The sequence below is a fragment of the Lotus japonicus genome, chromosome 3 (genome assembly GCF_012489685.1).
Source record: "Lotus japonicus ecotype B-129 chromosome 3, LjGifu_v1.2".
Taxonomy (NCBI): Eukaryota; Viridiplantae; Streptophyta; class Magnoliopsida; order Fabales; family Fabaceae; genus Lotus; species Lotus japonicus.
Genome location: NC_080043.1, coordinates 49,936,660 through 49,951,055, shown reverse-complemented (window position 1 = coordinate 49,951,055; position 14,396 = coordinate 49,936,660). Strand labels below are relative to the sequence as shown.

General features: G+C 40.5%; 1 pseudogene; it reads right to left on the bottom strand.

The window, feature by feature from the left end:
- Window positions 1-715: 715 nt before the first annotated feature.
- Window positions 716-14,396, bottom strand: part of LOC130744273 (uncharacterized) — a 79,617-nt pseudogene continuing 65,936 nt past the window's right edge.

Sequence of the window (14,396 nt, the reverse complement as noted above, 5' to 3'; positions counted from 1 at the left end):
ATTGCGGCTCACGGGGTTGATGGATGAACTGTGACCGGAGACACAAAGGAAGGTTGTTCCTTCATCCTTTCGCGGCCAGAAACTCAACGGCGCTGTCCGTTTCCCCAAAGAGTCGACGGTTTGCCTAGAAAGTTCAGCCGAAGGTCGACGGTGGTTGTCGGGGTTGTCGAATAAAATGACCCAAATATGAAATTGGAAATAAGGTTTTGCTCTCCTCACGGCAAGGGTCGTAGCAGTATCCTCCGTTTTTTCATCGATCGCCGGAGTTGACCCAAAAAAGCTCCCGAAGGCGGCAGTGGCGGCGGTCGACTGCGACGGAACAACGATCCAGAATATGGGTTTTGTTGTGGATTTTGCAAGGGTTCCAACAGTACTAACCTCGCTGTGAACGGAGGTCCGAGTACACCGGAATCGAAGGTCAAAGTTTGCGACAGGGACGTCGGGGACGTCGGCGCGTCGTTATGCTCTGTTTTCATGTCTTTCTTCCTTTGTTCTTGTTCATGGAGCTCGCCATGGTGCTCTCGGTTGGTGGTTGTTGCTTGTAACCTTGAACCAGAGGTGGTGGTGGCTCGCATGGAAGGAGGGACGTGGCGATGGGGCTCGCGTGATGGTGAGGTGGTGGTCCTGGCGTTAACAAGGAGTATGATGCTCAGTGACGGATCCGGGAAGTTTAAGTCGTGGGGGAAATATACACATAAAATTTATAGTACTGAAATCATAATATATTACTATTAAACATCTCAATAAACATGATATTTGTTCTCCACACTATCAAATATTTCTCTCTCTCTATATAAGTAACTAAGCAATCATTCAACCATTCATCTCCCATACGATTTCGCATTCGATTCTTGATAATATGCATAGCAGAGAAAGCTCTTTCAACTTTTGCAGTTGCAACTGGTAGTATTAAAGCCAACTCCAATAGCAAATATACCAATGGATATACAAAATGCTTCTTGGTCTCCACAAGTTTTGTAGCCAGATCACTAATTCCACCCAATTCTGAAAATGCACTGTCAGAGCATATATCGATGAAATAATTTTGAAGTTGGCTATCAAGTGCCAAAAGCTCAATAGGAGAAAAGTCTAAAGGATAGAATTGAGCCAAGTGAATCAACTTTTCCTTATCAAATGAAACAAATGAATATCTTAGACTCAAGCAAGCTACACAAAGAAGCAACTCAGTATTCGCTTATGTAAAACGGTTGTTCAACTCCTGAATTTGTCGATCAATTACTTGATAAAACAGTTCAACTTGAAAATGATGCAAATTAGACACCTTCTCCATTTTGCGCCTTGATCTTCCTTGTTTTTGAAAAATATCCATCATATTAGGGATAACAACATTGTGCTTTTCACAAAGAATCAAAACTTCATTGAGGAAAGAATGCCAACCATCATCTCTCATAAATTGCAACCTATGCTTTGAGATCATAACCAATTTCATAGCATTTACAATATCTTGATCACATCTTTGTAATGCTTAAGATAACTCACACTAGTAATCCCCAGTATATGTAGTATCAAGTGCAAGACACAAACAAATTCAAAAGATTGCATAGAAATCAACAAACCACATGCTTCGCCTTTTTGGTCCAAACTTGTGCCATCTTCCTCAACAATTTCAAGAACATCAATCATTGAAGAGAACAAAGTAACTATATTAAGTAACGTACCATAATGTGAGCCCCATCTTGTATCCCCTGCCTTCTTGATAGTAATTGTTTGATTCAAGCCACGTCCACTTGAGATTACTCCCTTTTGCAATGCTTCTTTCACCTTAGTAGCTTGTTTGTCACGAAGAATATCTCGATACTTACACGAAGCTCCAGCAACATTAGACAAATTAGCAACTATACTAAAAAAAATGCAATTTCAACATGCATTTTTCCTACGGTAACAAGAGCCAATTGGAGTTGGTGAGCAAAGCAATGAATATAGAATGCACATTTATTCTCTTTCAATATCAAACTTTTGAGCCCATTAAATTCACCTTGCATATTACTTGCTCCATCATATCCTTGTCCACGTAATCTTGATAAGCTTAACCTATATTTTGCAAACAATGAATCCAAAACCAATTTCAATGATGAAGCATTAGTGTTGGAAACATGAACAAGACCAAGAATACGCTCTATAACTTGTCCTTTCTTATTCACATAACACAAAGCCACAACCATTTGTTCCTTAACTGAGATATCTCGAGATTCATCAACCAAAATAGCAAATAAATTATCTCCCAAATCATCAAGTATGGCTCTAGTAGTCTCATTAGCAGCGGCTCTAACAATATCTTTTGGTATACTAGGAGCCATTAGTTTGAGGTTTTTAGGAGCATTCTTCAAAACTTGAGAAATAATGTCATTGTGGTTGGAAAGAAAATCTAGAAGCTGAAGAAAATTTCCCTTATCACTTGATGACTCTAACTCATCATTACCACGAAAAGCTAACCCTTGGCGCAATAAAAAACGAATGCAATCAATTACAACAGTCAAATGAATTCGGTAGTCTTCCTTAATTTGATGAGACTGTTTACACAAAGCAACATCAATGTGTTGTACTTGTTTCATTAGAGCTTCACAGTTTTTCCAAGCTTGATAATGAGGACTATTTGTGCCTCTAACATGATTTTGAAACCTATCACTCTTTTTCCAATTTGTAAAACCTTCGATTATAAATGTATTCCCACTACCTTTATGTTCTTCAACATCAGATCTCATAAGATAACACAATCAAAATGTCTTATCTTCTTTTTGACTATATTCTAGCCAATTGCCATATTTTAAATACCAATCGGGGTTGAACCTACTGTAAGACCCTACTTTGATGAATAAAATTATTTATTTTAGAATAAATGATAAAATCTGTCTTGCTTGTGAATTGTGAATTTTCCTTGATGCATTGGAGTGTATAGTATTATTAATATTGAAGTGATAATACTCGGGGGCTAGGAAATAATTATGTGTAAGGTCAAGGACTCCAAGATAAGTGATTTTGGGTTGCTTGAGGGCCAAGAATGAGGGCCATACTCGAGTATGTGAAGAGGAGAGGTAAGAAGATTTGTTTTTGACTAGGATTGCATGAATCAAGGGGAAATTTGGGAGTTATGTCTCTTAGTTAAGTGCTGATCAGTTTTGGGACAAGGGAGTTATAGGCAAATGATGAGCCATAAATGCTTGGTCTCCTTTCAAATTGGTGAAAAGTTTTGAAGGCCATTGCTTGGCATAGTGTGGTCGCGGGTATAGGGGTAAAAGGGGGAGAGTTTTCAACCTTTTGAGAGACAAAAGGAGCTGAGTGAGAAACCCAAACACATACCCTCATTTTCCACACACATTCAGAAGAAAAAAGAAAGAAAGAAAGAAAGAGCAAGAGAGTGAGAGAGGGCGGCGGCTAGAGGAGAGAAAGAAGAAGAAGAAGGAGTGAAAGCAAGAGAGATCAAGAGAGAAAGGAGAAGATCAAGTCAAGGCTGAAGGTTCAGCAAGGAGAGGGCTTCTCCATTCATCTATTCCATCACCATTCTTTCATCTTTTCAAACCCAACAACTAAGGTAAGGGTGGATCTAGTTGGGTATAGAGTCTTGCATGCTTAGGACTTGAGTTGGTGATGTTTGTTGTTGTATGTTGTATGAAGGGCATGGGCTGTTCTGTAGTCTTGTGTTCATGATGTTTTGATGCTGATATGTGACTTAGAACCTTTAGAATAGAATGGCTAAAACGAAATTGATGGCAAATGCATTCCCTGTCAGATTTCTGAGCTGGACAGTAAACTTCAGGGCCTATTTTCACCTATTTCTGGTCGTCCAATAAAAACGTGATTCACATGAAAGTTGTAGATTTTCGAAAATTCTTTCTAGACATATACATATCATAAATTTTGGTTTGGTAATGTGTGCTGGAGGTCGTTTTTAGTAACTGTTGCACCTGCTGTTTTTTCCTGTGTCGGATAGAAAGCTTTAAGGCCTAATATAACCTAATTCGGAGGCTCAAATGAAAACGTGTTTAACTAGAGAGTTGTAGATCTTTAAAATATCTTTCCATAAAGGTATCATACATGATTTTTGGTTAGAAGACGCGTTCTGTAGGTCAGTTTCAATGAATGTTGTATCTGCTGTTAAAAGCTAAGTTGTGAAAATGTTTGTAGTTTTGTTTAGAAACATGTGATTAGGAGATGCTATGAATAATGTGTGATTAAGCTTGTGAATATGACTAAGTGCTTAGTATAGCTTGTATTTGCTTAATTTGGATATCGCCAAAAGGTCGCTCATCTAGCTGTAATTCCTTTTGGTGCTGTGGTTATTACTGTGATTAAGTTGTTTAAGTCTTGTGAAAATGTTAAGACTCTAGGTTGACTTTTAGAGCCCTAACAAAGAGAATTGAGACTTAATCGCTTGCAAGTAAAATGTGATGTAATTGGAACATAGGTCTAGGGATGACTATGTAGTGATGACTATGGACCATGAGAACGATGGTACCGTTAGAGACAAATAGTAACTGGCACGCGAGGGTGTTTGTGGGTTGTACAGTGTGTCCCCACGTGATTTGGTTGACTGCGGTCACCTTGTGATTTTGTGGGTTGTACGGTGTGTCCCCACGTGATAGAGGGTTGTACGGTGTGTCCCCTCCGAGAATTGTTCATCTGCGGATGATCATGATTTGGCCATTGGTGTTGAGGTAGTTGTGTGAATGGTGAGGTCATTAGCCTAACTGAAACTTAGGTGACTGACCGTGACTTAACTTAAAGATTTTCCTTATTGAATCTTGTTATTTATGAGAATTACATGGATATGTGAATGTTTATATGAGAACATGAGATCTGACCCTGTTATTTGTCTATGTGTTATTCTAGGGGGGGCAGATGGTGAAGGTCAAGAGCGCAGTGACCTCGTGGACGATAGATTTACATGACCAGCACAAGGACAATACCTGGTAGACCGACTCTGCCAAGGTATGTCGCCTTTATGTCGGCAGCGCTACGATCACGGGACATGACCGGCACGGGAACGTCGTCGAGACACAGATCATGGAATGGGGCAAGGTCAAGATTCCCTTCGCACCATGTCGCTTCTTGCATCCAGGAGATGAGGGTTCTTGCTCGAACTCTCCACAGAGGTCAGGGCTCCTGTGAAGAAGCGCCAGAGACAGTGTGGTTGGCTTGACGAGTGACTGATGTTGCCATGCTGGGGGTTGAGTGTTTCGTAGTGCTGAACTATCTTTTATCAGTTTTTATTTCCAGAGATTTCTTTTGATGTACTTGATGTAGGGCTTTAGCCCAAGGTTTCATTTATGTACTTTTGATTTATGGTTCTTTTGATTAAGAGTTATTTTATTCAGAAATGCATGTCTTATTTATTCCGCAAATTTATTTGTAAAGTTTTAAGTTTCGCAATAATTGAACTTTTGTCATTAATTCAAGATTAATAATTGAACGACCAAAATTCTTTACGAAATTGGTGACGTTTGGTTTACTGTGTGACAATCGAGAAATCGGGGCGTTACATTGTGGTATCAGAGCTCCGGTTGAGAAACTAGAGCACTAGGGTTGTGGGCACACGAGTTTGAACTCGTTGCTGTTTGTTTTCATGAGTTATAGGTTACCGCGTTGAGGTTTGGTAGACTTGTTTGCTAAGATGTTTGCTTGACTGTGAGATTGTCTGAAGTTAGTATCATTGTCGTGATACTTGAGATTGATTATCGATTAGTTACGCGCACGGAAAGCTTGCAATGTCCGTTGATCTACGAGGATCGGAATGTTCTTTGCGAATCTCGTTTGCTTAGGGCTTAAAGTGCTCGATGTGATTCTAGGGATGGATTGGCTGACACAGTATCACGTTCTTTTGGACTGTGCTAACAAGGTCGTTGTCTTCCCAGATTCAGGCGTTATGGATTACTTGAATTCGTACACCTTGGGAAAGGGTTCACCAGCATTCGTGAACTCTATCGTAGCTGAGGCGAAGAACGACGACGACGTGCACAACATTTTGGTAGTGCAAGAATTTGTGGATGTGTTTCCAGGGGATATGCCTGGAATACCGCCAGTAAGGGAGACGAAGATCTCTATTGATATCATGCCCGGTACTGGCCCAATATCAATGGCGCCTTATCGGATGGCACCGGCAGAGTTGACGGAGTTAGCAAAGCAGTTGGAGGATCTCTCTTCCAAGGGATTCATCCGACCAAGTGTGTCGCCCTGGGGTGCACCAGTGTTGTTGGTGAAGAAGAAGGACGGGAGGTCCAGAATATGTGTGGACTACCGACAACTCAACAAGGTGACAGTGAAGAATCGTTATCCGATGCCTCGGATAGATGATTTGATGGATCAACTTCGGGGTGCTATTGTTTTCTCGAAGATAGATCTGAAGTCAGGATATCATCAGATCCGTGTGAAGGAGGCTGACATTCAGAAGACCGCATTCAGAACTCGATACGGGCATTATGAGTACCTTGTGATGCCGTTCGGAGTTACCAATGCACCCGTTGTATTCATGGACTACATGAACCGTGTGTTCAGGCCATTCCTGGACAAGTTCGTGGTGGTGTTCATTGACGACATATTGATTTACTCGAAGAGTAAAGAGGAACACGAAGAACATTTATGTCAAGTGCTGGGAGTATTGCGGGAGAAGGAGCTATATGCTAATGGCTCGAAGTGCGAATTCTAGATGGAAGAAGTGAAGTTCCTTGGTCACGTCATATCAAGTCAGGGTGTGGCTGTTGACCCTAGAAAAATTTAATCGATTTTGTCATGGGAACAACCTAAGACAGCAAGCTACATCAGAAGTTTTGTTGGGCTTGCTAGCTACTATAGACGCTTCGTGAAGGATTACGCAAAGTTGACTTCGTCGTTGACTTAGTTGACAAAGAAGAATCAACCATTTGTAAGGACGGAGAAATGTGAAGAGAGTTTTCAGGAAATGAAGAAGAGACTGACTACTGCACCAATAACAGCCTTACCCAAGGAAGGAGAACCATACGACGTCTATTGTGATGCTTCACATAATGGGTTGGGTTGTGTAATGATGCAAGAGAAGAAAGTGATTGCTTATGCTTCACGACAGTTAAAGATTCATGAGAAGAACTATCCTACGCATGATTTGGAGTTGGCTGCTATAGTGTATGCTCTCAAGATTTGGAGGCATTACCTGTATGGCAGTACGTTCACGATCTACAGTGATCACAAGAGTCTGAAGTACGTATTTGATCAAAAGGATTTGAACATGAGACAGCGAAGGTGGATGGAATTTCTACAGGACTATGAGTTCGCTCTACAGTATCATCCGGGGAAAACCAATGTTGTAGCTGACGCTCTTAGTCGAAAGGTTATACATGTATCCTCGTTGATGGTCAAGGAGTTAGAACTGTTGGAGTCATTCCGAGATCTGAGCTTGGATGTTAAGCTCGCGCCAGGAAAGTTGTGCTTCGGAATGGTGACGGTGTCGAGTGGACTCTTGGATGAGATAAAGTCGAAGCAAGAGACCGACGAAGGATTGATTGAGTGGCGCAAACTTGTTACTCAAGGAAAGGAATCGGAATTCACTATCGGAAACGATGGTCTTTTGCGTTGCAAGGGACGAGTTTGTGTACCCAATGACGCAACTATGAGGAGGTTGATCTTGGATGAAGGCCACAATAGCAGGTTGAGTATTCATCCGGGAATGAACAAGATGTATCAAGACTTGAAACTTCATTTCTGGTGGCCTGGGATGAAGAAACAAGTAGCTGAGTATGTGACGACATGCTTGACTTGTCAGAAGGCTAAGGTGGAACATCAGAAGCCAGCAGGAAAACTACAGTTGTTGGTTGTTCCGGAGTGGAAATGGGATAGCATCTCCATGGACTTTGTGACGGCATTGCCCCTAACACGAAGGAGATTTGATGCAACTTGGGTAGTGGTTGATCGATTGACGAAGACTGCTCACTTCGTGCCGATCAATCTGAACTACAAAGTGGAGAAACTAGCAGAGATCTACATTGCAGAGATTGTTCGTCTGCATGGGGTACCATCTGGCATTGTGTCGGACAGAGACCCGAGGTTTACCTCACGTTTCTGGGGAGCTTTGCAACAAGCTTTGGGAACCAAGTTGAGATTGAGTTACGCTTATCATCCACAGACGGATGGGCAAACCGAAAGGACTATTCAATCCTTGGAGGATTTGCTAAGAGCTTGTGTACTAGATCATAAAGGGAGCTGAGATGAGTTGTTGCCGCTGATTGAGTTCACCTACAACAGTTTTCATGCAAGCATCGGGATGGCACCTTATGAAGCTTTGTATGGTCGGAGGTGTCGTACGCCTTTGTGTTGGCATCAAGACGGTGAGAATTTGGTCATTGGACCCGAATTGGTACAACAAACTACAGAAGAGGTGAAGCGAATCCAAGAAAAGATGAGGATCTCGCAGAGTCGTCAGAAGAGTTGTGCTGACAACAGAAGGAAAGAGCTGGAATTTCAAGCTGGAGATCATGTCTTCTTGCGGGTTACCCCGATGACAGGTGTCGGAAGGGCGATCAAGTCCAAGAAGCTTACTCCAAAGTTTATTGGACCGCACCAAATTACGGAGCGAGTTGGACCAGTGGCATATAGGATTGCATTACCGCCATTCCTACCCAACATTCATGATGTGCTTCATGTGTCGCAACTACGGAAGTACATGGCTAATGACTCTCATGTAATTGAACGTGATGACATTCAGCCGAAAGATGAACTTACGATGGTGATACCACCCATCAAGATCGTCGACAAGAGCACGAAACGCTTGAGAAACAAGGAGGTGTCCTTGGTGAAGGTCGTGTGGAATCAAGCGACAGGCGACGCTACATGGGACTTAGAAGATAAGATGCGGGAGTCATATCCCGACTTGTTTGTAAACCCTTAAGTTTCGAGGGCGAAACTATTTTTAAGCGGGGTGGTATTGTAAGACCCTACTTTGATGAATGAAATTATTTATTTTAGAATAAATGATAAAATGTGTCTTGCTTGTGAATTGTGAATTTTCCTTGATGCATTGCAGTGTATAGTATTATTAATATTGAAGTGATAATACTCGAGGGTTAGGAAATAATTATGTGTAAGGTCAAGGACTCCAAGATAAGTGATTTTGGGTTGCTTGAGGGCCAAGAATGAGGGCCATACTCGAGTATGTGAAGAGGAGAGGAAAGAAGATTTGTTTTTGACCAGGATTGAATGAATCAAGGGGAAATTTGGGAGTTATGTCTCTTAGTTAAGTGCTGATCAGTTTTGGGACAAGGGAGTTATAGGCAAATGATAAGCCATAAATGCTTGGTCTCCTTTCAAATTGGTGAAAAGTTTTGCAGGCCCTTGCTTGGCATAGTGTGGCCGCAGGTATAGGGGTAAAAAGGGGAGAGTTTTCAACCTTTTGAGAGACAAAAGGAGCTGAGTGAGAAACCCAAACACATACCCTCATTTTCCACACACATTCAAAAGAAAAAAGAAAGAAAGAAAGTGCAAGAGAATGAGAGAGGGCGGCGGCTAGAGATGAGAAAGAAGAAGAAGAAGGAGTGAAAGCAAGAGAGATCAAGAGAGAAAGGAGAAGATCAAGTCAAGGCTGAAGGTGCACCAAGGAGAAGGCTTCTCCATTCATCTATTCCATCACCATTCTTTCATCTTTTCAAACCCAACAACTAAGGTAAGGGTGGATCTAGTTGGGTATAGAGTCTTGCATGCTTAGGACTTGAGTTGGTGATGTTTGTTGTTGTATGTTGTATGAAGGGCATGGGCTGTTCTGTTGTCTTGTGTTCATGATGTTTTGATGCTGATATGTGACTTAGAACCTTTAGAATAGAATGGCAAAAACGAAATTGATGGAAAATGCATTCCCTGTCAGATTTCTGAGCTGGACAGTAAACTTCAGGGCCTATTTTCACTTATTTCAGGTCGTCCAATAAAAACGTGATTCACATGAAAGTTGTAGATTTTCGAAAATTCTTTCTAGACATATACAGATCATAAATTTTGGTTTGGTAATGTGTGCTGGAGGTCGTTTTTAGTAACTGTTGCACCTGCTGTTTTTTCCTGTGTCGGACAGAAAGCTTTAAGGCCTAATATAACCTAATTCTGAGGCTCAAATGAAAACGTGTTTAACTAGAGAGTTGTAGATCTTTAAAATATCTTTCCATAAAGGTATCATACATGATTTTTGGTTAGAAGACGCGTTCTGTAGGTCAGTTTCAATGAATGTTGTATCTGCTGTTAAAAGCTAAGTTGTGAAAATGTTTGTAGTTTTGTTTAGAAACATGTGATTAGGAGATGCTATGAATAATGTGTGATTAAGCTTGTGAATATGACTAAGTGCTTAGTATAGCTTGTATTTGCTTAATTTGGATATCGCCAAAAGGTCGCTCATCTAGCTGTAATTCCTTTTGGTGCTGTGGTTATTACTGTGATTAAGTTGTATAAGTCTTGTGAAAATGTTAAGACTCTAGGTTGACTTTTAGAGCCCTAACAAAGAGAATTGAGACTTAATCGCTTGCAAGTAAAATGTGATGTAATTGGAACATAGGTCTAGTGATGACTATGGACCATGAGAACGATGGTACCGTTAGAGACAAACGGTTACTGGCACGCGAGGGTGTTTGTGGGTTGTACAGTGTGTCCCCACGTGATTTGGTTGACTGCGGTCACCTTGTGATTTTGTGGGTTGTACGGTGTGTCCCCACGTGATAGAGGGTTGTACAGTGTGTCCCCTCCGAGAATTGTTCATCTGCGGATGATCGTGATTTGGCCATTGGTGTTGAGGTGGTTGTGTGAATGGTGAGGTCGTTAGTCTAACTGAAACTTAGGTGACTGACCATGACTTAACTTAAAGATTTTCCTTATTGAATCTGGTTATTTATGATAATTATATGGATATGTGAATGTTTATATGAGAACATGAGATCTGGCCCTGTTATTTGTTTATGTGTTATTCTGGGGGGGGGGGCAGATGGTGATGGTCAAGAGCGCAGTGACCTCGTGGACGATAGATTTGCATGACCAGCACAAGGACAATACCTGGTAGACCGACTCTGCCAAGGTACGTCGCCTTTATGTCGGCAGCGCTACGATCACGGGTTGTGACCGGCATAGGAACGTCGTCGAGACACATATCATGGAATTGGGCAAGGTCAAGATGCCCTTTGCACCATGTCGCTTCTTGCATCCAAGAGATGAGGGTTCTTGGTCGAACTCTCCACAGAGGTCAGGGCTCCTGTGAAGAAGCGCCAGAGACAGTGTGGTTGGCTCGACGAGTGACTGATGTTGCCATGCTGGGGGTTGAGTGTTTCGTAGTGCTGAACTATCTTTTATCAGTTTTCATTTCCAGATATTTCTTTTGATGTACTTTGATGTGGGGCTTTAGCCCAAGGTTTCATTTATGTACTTTTGATTTATGGTTCTTTTGATTAAGAGTTATTTTGTTCAGAAATGCATGTCTTATTTATTCCGCAAATTTATTTGTAAAGTTTTAAGTTTCGCAATAATTGAACTTTTGTCATTAATTCAAGATTAATAATTGAACGACGAAAATTCTTTACGAAAATGGTGACGTTTGGTTTACTGTGTGACACTCGAGAAATCGGGGCGTTACACCTACGATGTGCACTTCCAAATTGTCTTTGTGGAAAACTAATCTCTTTTGGTTGACAAGGACCCTTTTGCAGATAATATCTCCTAATTTCATCTCTATCACGCGGATGATAACATGAAATTTTTTGCCTTAAACCACGATCACTAGGAAGTTGTTCTGAATCAAATTCCAAAATCTTTTTTTGTGGATGGACCCAAAGTTTTTTCAAGAGCTTGAGATTGAGAAGGCAATTGCTCCAATCTGATGTTGATTTTCTTTTGTAAAATTTTTTCATTGATAGAGCCTATTGTTAAACCAACATAAACATAATTAAAACCACTTCTCCTAAAGTTATGAAAATGAAATAAAATGGCACAACCATTTTTCCTCAACCATTTTGTCTAGTATAAAAACAGAGTAAAGAAATGGCACAACCACTTTTCCTCAACCATTTGTTCTCACAAACAATGAAACAAATATTAATCAAATCAACCAACACATTACACATACATACACATTGTTTATAAATCTAATAGATAGATACTTAGATAGTAACCATCCCAAAAAACAAAGTCATAAACCCCAAACTTTATGCATTAATTTAGACGACCCACCAAGCCAAACAACGATTAATTTCAACTTAGCAAAATTCTGAAACTCGTGAGCAAAGGCACTAAGGGATACAATCATAAAGAAATAGGCTTAAATGATTGGAAATTTAAAATACTTACCAGCAAAAATTAAATGCAACTCAATTTCTCAAGCTTTCAACACACTGCACACACAGCCGCAAATACGGTGGAAGAGCTTCTTTAAGAAGAAAAGCATTGCTGAAGGGATTGGATTTGGAACACTAGAAAGTAAAGGTGAAATTGTTTCTATTATTTAATGGGTATGTGCTACTTGTTTCATTCTATTATCCAATAGGCAATTGGTGTTGCACTAATCTAAATAAAAAAGAAACAAAAAGTAGAAATTAAATCAGATCATAGTTGGACAAATTTAAGCTTTTAGTGGCATGAGAAGTAATATTGTGTAGGTATGGGAGCATTATTTTTTATGGTGGGGGCATTTAAATATAATATTAATAAATATGGTATTTTTTTTGGGAAAAACTTACATGCAGTTGCTTATGTGCTGTTTGTACTGTTTTCCAATTAAAATGTGACATTTGAATTTTCTTTTCCACATAAGATATTAATAAAACCACCCACCTTAGAATTTATAACCTCCATAACCTCTCTGTTTCGTTTCCCGTCGGAGGAACTTCACAAATTACCATTTTTCTATGTGGGTGCTGCTGCTCAAGCCACCCCCAATAGAGGAACCGTTGTCCATCTAAATCCCCACTTTTCTCATACACCAAAATAATTAGGGAAGCTTGAAACTGATGGAATCATTACAAGACATTTTTCTTTCAAAACTAAGGATGAAGTCATGAAGATGATTCCAGGAGGAAACGCCTTTGGTTCCCTGTTATGAGATTTAAAAATTAGCCACAATAATAAGTCCTAACAACAATATTTGTTACAATAACTACCTCAGTTTACATTTTAGTAACCCTAGATTTGAATCACAACAACATCAGACCACAATTGAAATGCTCCACCGCCAATTACAGGAAGAATACATGAACAATTTCATGCCCAACAAAAATTGGGGTAATGAAGATGATGAAGACAAAAACCAGAACGCCGCCGCGCTGGGAAAGACAACAATCACGACAGTCCCCCATGATTTTCAACCACCACCACCAGGCTCAGGGCCAACACGAGCAGGTGCACTTCTCTAGAACTATTCCGTTCGACTTCGACGGCAGTACGTTCCTCCGATGGGTGGCCTGAGCAGCCGTGTCGGACAAGGAAATTGAGACAGAGAAAGTGGGTGGGGGTTATCGTCGTTCACAAAGTGGGTGTGTGGGTTTTATTAATATCTTATGTGAAAAAGAAAATCCAAATGTCACTTTTTAATTGGAAAACAGTACAAACAGCACATAAGCAACTGTATGTAAGTTTTTCCCATTTTTTTTTTTGCTAAGCAAACAATATATTAATGGGAGTACAAGGGGTACTCCAAACCCAAATTACAAAGAGACAAACAAACCCTCAAGAAAAAAGCAAAAGAAATTGAAACTACAACCAAACCCAGTACAAAAAAGAAGCTCAACCTCACGAAGCAAATATCAAAGCCAAATTAATATAAAACTACAACCCATCCAAACATAGCAACGGATTGTTGGACCATTCAAAAAGGGAACAAGAAAATCACGGAACCTTGATCTGTTCCAGCTCCAAGACCGCCATTTGATGAGCTCCATGCAGTAGAAAACTCAAACACTCCATCCCTAAACACACAGAATTTCTCATCATCCAATAGACCATACTGCTACAAACCAGATTGACAGTGCACCATTTTTCTAATGTTTACCCAGCCAAAATCAAATCGAAGCATATGGTCAGAACAACATTTGGAAGGACTGTTTGAATGCCAATCCATTGATAACAACCCACCACAAGGCCACAGTACTTGAACAAGTTAAGACAGGTGAGCAGAAGTCTCCACTTCCAAAACATAACTTGCAAACAACCTCCTCCTCAGATTGAAGTACCTTGCGCTTCAGCAAATTAACATTATTGGGAATCTTGTCCAACATTAATCTCCACATAAATGCCTTCACATTGGAGGGAGCAACAGATTTCCAAATCCGAATGAAAGCCGGATCTGGATCTACATACTCTGGTGCCTACAAAAAAGAGTAAAAAGAATTAACGGTAAAAACTCCATCTGGACTTGGCAACCAGCTCCACTTATCCGGAACCCCCATCAGAGAGAGTAA